Genomic DNA, 13,151 nt, shown 5'->3' on the forward strand with positions numbered 1-13,151 from the left:
TTTAGTATTGTTGTTATAGCGGCAACAGAAATACATCATCTGTGAAAATTTCAACTGTCTAGCTATCACGGTTCATGAGATACAGCCTGGTGACAGACAGACAGACAGACGGACAGCGGAGTCTTCGTAATAGGGTCCCGTTTTTACCGTTTGGGTACGGAACCCTAAAAATAAACATCGTGTTAAATCATTATAGCGCATTGCGACAGGGTTTTTAAAGGTTTAGCTATACTTTTCAACACACTTGGTCGTAACGTGGAATATATAAAAATATTGTGGCCAAGTGCGAGGAGGTTTTGTTCCGTAGATTCCGTACCATCACTACATAGGTTAAGGTTGTCTGGAAGAAATCGCTGTTTAGCGATAAGTCCGCCTGTTGTTACCTACACCGTTAAATTCCAATGTAGTCTCTGTAACTTTTATTTTGTAGTGTGCAATTAAGTATTTTATTATTATTTCCTTTATTTATTTTAAGTCTTAGGTTAGGGTTTTATAACATGCATATAAAAGTAAAATACAAAAACACTTACAAAACATTACAAAAAATATATAAACACATTATAAAAAACCTAACCTAGGGTGCCGCCAGCAGCGGGGTAGGGCCCAAGCTGCCGGTGGTCAGGGCCGCAGAGAGAGGAACCGGCGGACTATCCGCGCCGTGTCCAAGATCACCGCCTTCTGCATCTGACCCTTGATCCAACCACCTAGCGAGTCTCTCAAGGTGTTGGTCGAGACTCTTCGCTATGAGACCGTTCGCTGAAACGACTATCGGGACAATGATCGTCGAATCAACATCCCACATGGCGGTTATCTCGTGAGCCAAGTCTAGGTACTTACTGGACTTGTCCTTCTCGGCTTTCACGAGATTCTCATCATGGGGGATGGTGATGTCGACGAGCACGGCTCGGCGCTGCGATCAATTATTATTATTATTATTACATAGTATAAAACAAATTCGCTTTCTGCTGTCTGTCTGTCCCTATGTATGCTTAGATCTTTAAAACTACGCAATGGATATTGATGCGTTTTTTTTAATAGATAGAGTGATTCAAGAGGAAGGTTTATATGTATAATACATCAGCATTGCACCCGTGCGAAGCCGAGACGGGTCGTTAGATAAACATAATATTATAGCGCTTTTTTTCACGTTACCAAGCGCTACGACCGCAGCTACGCATGAAGCGTACTCGTAGCTCGTCGTAGCGCTTGATAGCATATACAACTTTCACTGCCAACGTTTTCGTTGCGCTACGCTCGTCGTAGATCTCAGCATTTTCCCGTTTTGTAGCGGAAAGCAACTACAAACAGAGAACCCACCGAGCGGGTTACTTGAACTCAGCATAGGCTTTTCATGTTGCGGCTGTAGAAAAAACGATACGCCGCGTAGCTAGCAGTATATCAATAATGATATCTAATGCCGATAAGTGTAATGTACTTAAGTAATAATACCTAGACAGTTGAAATTTTCACAGACGATGTATTTCTGTTGCCGCTATAACAACAAATACTAAACACAGAATAAAATAAATATTTAAGTGGGGCTCCCATACAATAAACGTGATTTTTTTGCCGTTTATTGCGTAATGCTACCGAACCCTTCGTTCGACTCGCACTTCGCCGGTTTTTCAGTTTCTATTTATTTACTGATACATCCATGGCACATAACATAGCAAACCTAGAAAAAAAAACTATAGTTTGGACTAGAGTTAATTTAAATGTACATCATACTTTGTGGTCAAAAATCAAATGGGCTTTGGCACTTGGCTGTATTCAATACTTACGTCGCATTTTAGCAACAATAACACTTGTTTAAAACTTTTTTATAATCCACACTCTTTCTGACACAAAATACGATTATGTTAGAAACTAAAAGAGTTTCTAAAACTAGGAAACAACGGAAAATATGAAAATGTCCCTATCTCTAGCGCTATTTGTTGCAGGCCTCAGTACACCAGTACGCAGCTTTCCGTAGATGGAGGCGGTCGCACGCTCGACGCTCGCCCTTCGTCTGTACATTACGCGATAAAAAAAAAACTAATATTTGTGTTGACAAAAGACCTGCAATTTGGTGTTCGAAATTTAATATCGTAACGTTAACTTTCGTTGTTTCGCGGGTGTTCGAAACTTTTTAAATTGGGTGTTTTAGTGCAGTGTTTGTGAAGTTTTTCGAGTGTTTTTTTTATGTGTTATGGATTGCGATGGTGCGATAACAAATTAACAAGGTAGGTGTTTATTAGGGTCATTATTTATTGATGTTATGATTAGAGTAGGAATTTTTACCCTATAATTTTAAACTCTTAAAAAGTTTATTTGGTAGGGTGTGAAAATAAAATTGGGTTTGCTATATATAAGGGTATATGCAGGCGAGTTGGCGTTGCGTGTCGGCATGAGAACTCTATGGTGGCTAATTAACATGCGAAGTAGAAAGGTATGCAGAAATGGTTGATATTTTAAATGGGAAAATATAGAATGGCATGCAAATATACTTGGCTTACGTTGTGGACGAAATTTTAGGCGCAGTCAAAAATAATGACATATGTACGAAAAAAATATTGTCTAAAACTCTCCTATCGTAATAAAAAGTAAAGGTACATTTATAATTTTATATCAAAGTAATTATTAAGGCTATATTATACCTTGACACCTAAGTACTTATTAAATTGAAACGGTACGCAATACGGAATCCAGTTTGAAGACTACTCTTAAGAATACTTTTAAAGAATTTATTTTATAAAATATCCAAGCTTTTCATACTTACTCGAGGCGTAATGTCTGTTATTTTTAATTGACTTTGTTTTACATTTTTATTTTTCCAACGAAATAAGTGCATTTTCCGACACTAAGTAGGAACGTTGTTTTCCATTAACAAAGATAAATATTGAATGTTCGTTAATCAACAAGTTATTTATTTTGTATTTTTTTTACTACTTTTACAAATAGGTTCACTGAAGTATATTTATTTAAATGTGTTTACACGGAGGAAAAGAGGATTAGGTTGTTCCGGAAATATACATTTTAAGCCATTAAATTTATTTGATTCGATTGATATATAAGTCAAATTAACTTACGACTAGTAAATATTTAATAATGTATTTAATTACTTCCAGTTGAAATGTTCGTTTCTAAAACACATTTATTATGCCCTGCCTATGAAGCTGATGGTCCTGGGTTCGAATCCCGGTAAGGGCATTTATTTGTGTGATGAGCAGAGATAAATGCCCTTATGCCTGTTTTCTATTACTAATGAATATATCGTTGTCTGAGTACCGACAACACAAGCCTTCATGAGCTTACTATGGGAATTAGTCAATCTGTGTAAGAATATCCTACAATGTTTTTTATTATTATTTTATTTATAAAAGGCCCTAAAGACTAGACCCTAGACCTAAAGACGAATCATATAAAGGTCAAACCAAATTGTCAGTAAATAAGAACAAAAAAAAAACTATACTTATCCTTTTTCTCTTGGGTGCTAGTACTAGTGTAAGACAAAGATATTATGATTCTCTCTGTCTATGTCAAGTCAAAGTCAAAGTCAATATAATCTTTATTCAAATAGGCCTAGCAACAAGCACTTTTAAATTGTCAAGTTTTAAATATTACCTTAATCTAAATATCAGAGCAATTTATTGATGCAGTTATTATTATTCTTAAAAACATTGAATTATTATAGATATGTCAAGATATGATATAGATATGTTTGAAATGAGACAGCCTTTTGACAAACTATAAAACTCAGTCTCAAGGGGTTTACTGGGTGCCACTGAAATGTTCTACTATACATCTTTAACTCGATAAAACTAAATTATTGCAGTTTCACGTGTATTATAATACACTTGTAAAGATTTAAATCAACTCAATAACTAACTCGAGGTTAGAATGAACTTTTATATTTTTCTTACATTGTTAGTCACATACTTATTTGGTTGAAAGTCAAATCTTGCATGTTAAATTTGACCCATTCCCCGACTTCCAATGAAGCTATAAATTTACATACAGTTTACATGTAAGTTGGGTGACAATGCAATATCATGGTCATGGAGACTGTATAAAGGAGCCAAATCTCTATGTATGAAAAGTGTCCATCAAAAAACAGTAATTAGGCGGCGCCACCATACACCGAAATACTACCAAAAACAACCTACGTAATTTGGACGGGTTATTTGTTGCCTTATATGGTTCATGTTATACTCATGTCCCAGAGCCTAACTAGCGCCACCGGAGAGATTAGGAACTATTATTTAAAGCTTAACGCGGTCACTTTTACAACAATTCTGCCATAAGAGATTGCGATCCTTTCTATACCATCCATAATCATGGTCCTTAATTGTCGTACTGTATCAGGTGAAGTACTTTGACAGAATTTCAATGCAACATATGTAATACATACGATGTGGCTGTACTTAATAAATAAAAATAAAAAGTACCATCGAGCTGATCTGACGATGGAGACAGGAGGTGGCTATAGGAACTCTGTGATAAAATGACGCAACGTAATTGTATTTGGGGTTGTTAGAATTGTCTCAATGAGTATTAGTTGCCTATGGAAAAAAAAGTACAGTCAACGATAAAATCTTGTATCAAGATAATTGAGTTTTAATAAAAAACTTATTTTAGTGCATTTAATACCTAAGCTTTTTTTTAAAGAAGTTTTTACTTTTAATTTTTTTGAGCTATCATTTCCCTTAATTGCATATCAAATCCACCGAGCAGACTCATTAAAGAATACCGCTAATTATAGGTAGGTATAGATACCTACTTATATACCTGAGGCCCGCACGAACTGGGTTTCCGATGAGATCTATTGATAGGTCTAATATAATTTATTACCAAAATGTAGTTGGGCTTAGACGTAAACTTATGCGTACGCTTAACCGCCTAGTCTCTTACGGCTATTTAGAAAAAAACTTCACAATTTAAGTAGATCAACGAGACGTAGATAAACGTAACTGTATTCTGATTTCCGTAGGCAGTGGAAATGGAATAATAGTTGTTTGTTTTACAAGGGGGCAAAGTTGTTGATTAACTATTCGTGCTAATACTGATCCCCGAGCAAGCGAAAGATTCCAATATTGAACCACGAGCGTTCCGAGTAATTAGAAAAGTCTTTAGCGTTGCGAGGTTTTCAAGGCACGAGAGTTAAATTTTGCCCCCGAGTGAAACACAACATTTTTCACCACACCAACACGAGGAAAGTACTAACTGTAAAACATTACAAATCATATTCAAATTAACGCTATCAAATATTTATTATTCAAAATCATCACTTAAAAGTCAATTAATTAATTCCACCTGCCAAAATGAGGGCACAATTTAAAATTTGCATCTAATTACTTTGCCACTCTTGTGGGTAAAAGCTGGTGTGGTAAAATATATTACATATACCTATATAATGTTTTCGCATACCACCATAATTGTTTATATTGAAAAAATATTCAAAAGGAAATAAAACCAATTTTTAGTACAACATTGCTAAGTAAACACGAATTCCACAAATTTCACAATTGTATTAGTAATAAAGCCTGAATTTAAATTTGTTTGTGGTCCTGTTCCACTTCACGTTTTATTATTTATTTGTCAAACACTGTGATGTCGTCCAGTGCTGAAATATTAAAATCAGAACACGTGGGAGTTTTTAGGGCAGGTGCCAAGTAATTTGTGTGGGGATGTGGTTGTCGTGAATATTCATAAATATATTAAAATGTCACTAAGATGATTATAAATACGGATTAACTCACGTATTCTAGTCACTCGCGCGACACCTAGGCTCTCCAAAACATGTCGCGCGAGTGACTAGAATATGTGTTAAACCGTATAATTACCTGTTAGTATGACTCACGACACTTTAAATTCGAATATTATAATGTCAATGTTTCTGTGAAGTTAGTGGGTAAGTAACTAGCTTCTACTACTAAACTATTATATATATACTGCAGGAAACACGATTTCATACATTCTTGGTCCAATATGTAAATATATGTTATACACACCTATCTTAATGCTAGTTATTTTTATTGTGAGATCTTTAACTGGTATATATCGATCCTTGACTCGTCTCCAAAGCCTTAAGTGTTACCTATGTACGTAGGTACTTTATTTGCCCCAGTTATAACATTCCAGTTTAAAGTAAATACAAAATTTCTATAGCAAATAAGTGAACATTTCGTCAAAAGTTTCGAGTAATTGTAGCTACATATTTGCACAACCCGATTTCAGCCCATTCTAGTAAACTGTAGCCTGTATCGAAAAAACCATTAGCCAGGGAACTAGATAAATGCACCACGCACAACGCAATTGAATACTGATTTAATTTACACACACAGTGTTATTGTCTTTTTTGTTCAATTGTTCCATTCAGTTCAGTTAGGTTCGAGTTTGTACAATTGTCACAAAAAAAATGGATATGTCTATGTTTTTTGTCGTTTCAGAATTTGTCTAGTAGTACAAGATGTGTATTTTCAACCAAAAATAACCTTTGTGCTGATGGAGTATCACAATCATTATTTAATTGTGTTAATGTAAAGTCATTAAGTTTAATAAGTATAAAATAACACAAATAAATAAATATTTGGGGACAATCTTACATCAACCTATCCCCAAACTAAACAAAGCTTGTACTATAGGTACTACACGACTCATATACATAACTATATTATTATACTTAGATAAGTATTAACTTGAATACATAGATACCATCCATAACTCAGGAACAAAATGTTAGTGGTGAACACACAAATAAATACCCTCCGGGACCTTCTACTTCATAGGTAGAGTCTCACTAGCAACTAAGCTAGGAGGTCGTCGAAAATATGCCTACTTTGCTCCAAAATTCATATCAATACTAATATTCTCTTCGGTATTGTTTGGGTTTTTTCAATCAATCAATCAAATCAAATCAAATCAAATATATTTATTTGTTTAAATAAGGGTACAAAACAGGTGGTATACAAAGTTTTCATTATCATTCCTTATTTTACCATAGTCGGGCGTACAAATATTCAATACCTAAATTTAACTTAACCATTACCCATAGAGCTATATGTACATACATGCATTGTTATAATCTATATGGCACAATTTTAAACAGTCAAAAAATTATTGAAAATGAAATTGATAATTAATGTCCTACTTGGTAATATTATGAATTTAAAATTATTAATTTTAAATACGATTATCATGCTTACAAGTCACAATTTTCCAAAAACTCATCAATAGAATAATAGCAATTTTCCATTAAATTTTTTATACAATTTCCTTTTAAATAAATTAATTGGTAGTTCCTTAAAACTATCAGTAAGACAATTAAATATTTGTATTGCCATTCCATAGACATTCTTCTTAGGAAGTGAAAGATTTGTTGTCGGCATGAAAAGTTTATTCCTATAAGCACCTCGTTTTGATGTCATAGTAATTGTTTTAAAGCAAGACAGGTTTTCCCTAACAAAAATACAAATTTCGTATATGTACATGGCGGGTAATGTCAATATTTTTTTGCTTGTAAACAATGGTCTGCAGGGCTCTCGGAAGTCGGCTCCACATGCTGCCCTAATGCATTTCTTTTGGGTCTTAAAAATTATGTCTGAGTCCACTGAATTCCCCCACATAATTATGCAATATCTTAATTGCGATGCAACATATCCATGATAGGCTGTCATAGCTGTAGATTCCGACACTACATTGCGAATACGATGCAAGACATATACAAAACGATCTAATTTAATTCGTAAACCGTCGATATGAGCTTTCCAGTTGCAAAAACAATCTATGGTCTATCCCAAAAATGCGGTTGACTGTACTTCCTCTATATGGGAGTCCTGGTAGGTAATATTCATCGAAATATGTTTACTTTTATATGTCTGGAATTGTATGATTTTTGTCTTACTAGGATTAATATTTAAATTATTACTATCAAGCCAATTTACTATATCTGTTATCGCGTTATTAATGGTTTGCTCAAATGATTCGACATCGTCACATTTTACAAGTAGTGTGGTATCGTCTGCAAAGAGTAAACAACTATGCTTCATAGCCTTCGGGAGATCATTTATATACAACAGGAACAGCAGTGGGCCTAATATACTGCCCTGTGGTACCCCATATAAGTTAGTTTTGTAGCTGGATCTATAGGTAATTTTATCTCTGCCAAGAAAATTTGTAGTTTCCACACACTGTTTTCTGTCTTTGAGGTAGCTGCCTACCCAATCTAATGCAGGACCTCTTACGCCATATCTATATAGCTTATTTAATAATAATTCGTGTTTCACAAAATCAAATGCCTTACTCATGTCTAGTAATACAGCTACAATAGGAGTTTTACTGTCTAAACTTTCCATTACAGTTTTTATTAAGTGAAAACATGCTAAGGTTGTTGAACAATTTTTTCTAAAACCGAACTGATAATCACTCAAAATTTCATGTTTAGTTATAAAATTTGATAACCTGGCGAACATAATTTTCTCCAAAATCTTTGAGATGACTGGTATCAGGGTGACAGGACGGTAATTATTTAAATCTGTTTTAGGCCCCTTTTTATAAAGTGGTTTAACTATTGATAATTTTAACCGTTCAGGGAAAACACCTTGCAAAAAAGACAGATTTATTATGTGACTAAGAGGTACTGATAACGAGGTGGCGCATAATTTTAGGACTTTAGTAGATATCCCATTGTACCCCGTGGCTTTCGTGTTGTTTAACGCCTTTATTGCTTTGATAACGTCTTCGGTACTTACTGAGTATAGGAATAAGCTATCTCTTCTTTGATCTATACTATAACACTGTTTCGCCTGTTTTTGTATTCTATTAGTAATGTCAATAAAAAAGTCGTTAAATTTTTCAGCTACACTTTTAGGGTCGACTATTGCTTTACCATCCGATACAATTTGAGTTTTGCTTCCATTCATGAAAATATTTTGCTTTACGGCTCTCGTTTGGACCATTCGTTGCGAAATTTTAAACTATAAGTGGTTACTACCGTAAAACCGTACCATTTTGGTGGTCCGGTGGTGCTCAGACCACAAAATTAAGCATGTGCCAGCCAGACTACAAATGTTCATTAAAGTTTCTATACAAAATACAGCCCCCAGTGCCAAAATGCTTAGCAGAAATTTTGGGATTATTTACGAATACTAAATTCTCTCTGGCGGCAGCATTATACTTTAAATAGATTTCGTAGCATCAAATATTCTAGCATTAGCAATTTTGGCTGCAGCCTTATATTTTATTCAGCAGAGCAGCTAGTTTTTGCTTCGCCGTAATAAGTCTTAAATTCATAGAGAATTCATGTTAATTTGTGTACCGGTCTACGGCAAAGTCAAAGGATAAAACCAGGAAGGATTATAATTTAGCAGTCTATGTGAATCAATATTATGTAGTTTACTGTGGCGTCGGAATTACGGAGCCAATTTCCAAGAATACAATATCAGTCGATTTGTTGTTACTTACAAGTTGAAAAAAAAAAATTATAATAAATCCTCAATTCTAGCCTCATCGCAACCTTATACTCCTAAAAAATTCTACTTATAGAAAAAATACAAAAAGATGATAGGGTGGTCATTTTTAGGATTCCGTGCCCAAACGTTTTCCGTACCTAAACGCGTATACGTATGGAGCTATTCATAAACGCGTTACTGGCCTGAATTAGCTATGAATCGTTTCTCTTTATCTGTCATTCTGATTTATGTATTTGTAAGAAAGGGATAAAACATAATTTAACTAAATCAGGCCCGTAAAGTTTTATGAATAAGAGGGTTAAACTTTAAAATCACTTCGGACATTTCGAGGACGGCATTGTCCCGTGGTCTCTGAAATCTGCCAAAAATCTTCTCCGAGACCATGGGGATAACGCCGTCCTCGAAACGTCGAAGGTTATTTTAGAGTTTAGGTATACCAACGCGATAAAGGCCCGTAAATTAGGGTCAGCCGCATTCGAGGGAAGCCAGTACTGTCAAACTGATTTAATTTGACAGACATTCAGAAGTACCCTTTAGGCGGGCCAGGCCCCGTAGACAACATGCCAATCGCTAACGCTCCGTAGCGAACGAAACGCAACTGTCACTGTCACACTAATATGGAAGAGTGATAGAGAGACACAAAGCGATTCGATGGCGAAGCGCAAGCGATTGTCACCTTGGCTAGGCCGTAAGGACAGATTCGTATTAAATCAGTTGAGGTCAGGTGAGGTAGGCCTTAATCTGAGTAGGTACGACTCTTAAAGTTACCAGTTTCTATTTAATTCGGATTTCTATGAGTAACCACAGTTGAAAGTGAAACCGTACAAATAATAATGATAATGATACCGTACATAGTTTTTTAGGTACTTGTTTTATTATTTCACACGTTATAAGTCTCGATAACAAAAAAGTTTTAGTCTTACGAAAATAACGAGTTTTATTTTATCTCAAAACAACAAAGTTAAAACCTTTGTAAAGTGCCAAATCACGTTAGTTATCCTATTTGTTTCGTGTGTACCAACTTTCAAAAAGGTTATTCCAATATTAATAAGACCCGAAATCAGATAGGTGAAAACTTTTAATTGCCTTAGACTTATATTGACCGGGATATAGACCGTGATTACCTTTATACTGTCAATATAAGTCTAGTGAAACTAACCGTGAATCATTCAAAACTCTAATTTTAATTGCCTTAGTTTGTATTGGTTTGTATTAAAGTGTTCGAGTTTAATTCACGGCATTTTGTTCATTGTTTGAGTTTACGATGTAATATTTCACGTGAGTGGTTTTTGATGTGTGTGGGTGTTAGGTAGTACTGCTTTGCATATATTAATGTTTGACCGCATTGTGACAGCAGGTATATTAACGCAAAATTTGAACCCATTCACACTTATAATAAAAGTATGAAATGTTTAAGGTTAGGTAAGCTTAAGAACCGGGCCTTCTTTGGCGCTGGTACTCCTACTCTTTAGATGTAATGTTTTTGGTTTTAGTTCCCGAGGATGCACTACATTGGCGACGCGGCTTCTTTATTTTTTGTATAACCTGTCAATACAGTGGCTCCCGTGGGTATATTGTGGTTAAGTCTGAGGGGCACCGCAAATATTTTGATGCGATTGTTCGTGTATTTTACAATTTCCGTTCTATTTTACGTCCCTTGCGGTCATTATTGTACATTTTGTGGCCTCCATCGGCCATTAAATCTACGAGTGCCTAATGAGTCCCGCCCACACACGTTTAGCAATTCTTACATATATTATGCTCCATGATTATACATTTCGAAAGAACTTTTCCGCAAATCTATATCAAAACACATGAAAACTGAATGCCTCTGAAATAAGTTGGATTGAAATCCAAAATTTGAGTCACGCGATAGAACCATTATAGCTGGAGAGCCGGCGATGCTAAATGTGTAGTTACTCGAGCGTAGCGTAGAGGCCTATTGGAATCGAAATATTAGATGATAGGAAGAAAAAAAGGTTATATAAAGTTTTCTTTTCTAGCGAGCAGGAAAGTGTACAGATATTTTTAAAATTTAGGGGGGTTGGTGGAGGGTTAAAAATCGTTAAGTAGATTGTGGATTTGATCGTTTTGGTCTAAGTTAATGCTATAATTTTTTTATAACTTATCCTGACAATTATTTGTACGCATTTCTCTAATCTGACGATCACAAGTTCGACGCCTGATTTTCACATTGTAACCGTCAGATTAATGAAATGTGTACAAATAATTGTCAGAGTTAGTAATAGCACAATTATAGCATTAATTTGGAGTAAAATTACTTACTTTGCTTTAGGAGTTGTTGAACCTACCAACGGCTCAACACAGACGGCTAAAAGTGGTTAAGGTAAACTCCACGGGGTAGCAAGATATCACTCATATATTAATCTGACGCGCTCGAGTAACTACAAAAATCCCCTCTTGGGTTCCCCAACCATTTTGCGGTTGCAGGCTAAATCAGTTTCAGTTAAATTACCCAACTTTTTCACGTATTTTGCGTAGTTTTCAAAAGTTCTACGACCCGTTGTTTATTGGAAGGCTTGACTGAGCTTATGGCTGCTTCGAATTGAGTATTAACGAAGATATATATTAGAACGATCATCATAAATATTGGAAAGAAAATGGCATTGCTAACCTACCTGGGACCTGATCTTCTATACTTTATTAGGCACTGCAAAAGTATGAATAATTCAGGAATTTGAATGAAATGTTACTGTATAAATTTTTGAGCGATAAAGATTATTACTATATATACTGTATATAGGACTAAATTGAGCTGTAGATTTATGTACTTTTTGAGTCATATTGTAGCATCTTTTACTATTAGCTTATAGCTATGACTGTTATGCCTCGGAAGTCTTCCTAGTCATATGCTATAAAAATATTACCGATATTTTTGTGCAGTAATTTTAGGCTCAATAATGCATTAAATGGCTTGACAGGTACTAAACTACCCCTAAAATTACCCCCTTTTTTTTGTCGAGCGAGTAAATTATTTACTCTAAATTGCAAGTGATAGATTTAGATTTAGATTAATTTATTTCAGTTTTAATAACAAAACTTCCGTAGACATAGACATATTAAATATATTAATAACGGGTCACTCACGTGTTTTAAGTCGAAAACGCTCGACTTCCTCTCCGCTCCTCCTCCTCCTCCTCGCTCCTCGCTCCTCGCTCCTCGGTACGGAGTGAAACATGTCGAGCGTTTTCGACTTAAAACACGTGAGTGACCCGTTATTAATATATTTAATTTATTTCAGGATAAAAATTACACTATAAATTTGCATCATTGTCAAAACTATGCTTATCTTCTTATCATGATCGTCAAAATTACATACCAAAAAATATAAAATAAATTTAAATAATTTTCTCTCCCAATAAGGATCGTCATATAAGTATGTATAAACAAAAATAGGCATAGGACATATAAAAAGCCTAGAAACTCGTGTAGCGAGTCCATAACGGTCTTACAGTTATTTATAGGTCCATTCAGCTCTAAGAAATCTTCGGTTATTCTGTAATAACATTCTTGGGCATGTTTATTTAGTACGCAATGTGATTTTATGTTTCTTCGGCTAGACATCGCAATGTCTACGACCTCTAAGGGTGTAGAAAACGTAATACCTATGTGTTTCACAAAACCCAAGTTTACAACTTTTGGGAACATCGCATGTGGAATTATTGCTTAATTTGGCTAAAC

At 34.9% G+C, this 13,151-nt stretch overlaps 1 protein-coding gene across 1 annotated transcript in view; it reads left to right on the forward strand.

The window, feature by feature from the left end:
* The first annotated feature begins 2,006 nt into the window (after positions 1-2,006).
* Positions 2,007-13,151, forward strand: part of LOC134747112 (uncharacterized) — a 327,747-nt gene continuing 316,602 nt past the window's right edge. The window contains exon 1 of the mRNA XM_063681689.1: positions 2,007-2,222. The gene's annotated coding sequence lies outside the window, so the exon portion shown is untranslated. The remainder of the gene's footprint in view (positions 2,223-13,151) is intronic.

The sequence above is a fragment of the Cydia strobilella genome, chromosome 14, assembly GCF_947568885.1.
Source record: "Cydia strobilella chromosome 14, ilCydStro3.1, whole genome shotgun sequence".
In the NCBI taxonomy this organism is placed as follows: Eukaryota; Metazoa; Arthropoda; class Insecta; order Lepidoptera; family Tortricidae; genus Cydia; species Cydia strobilella.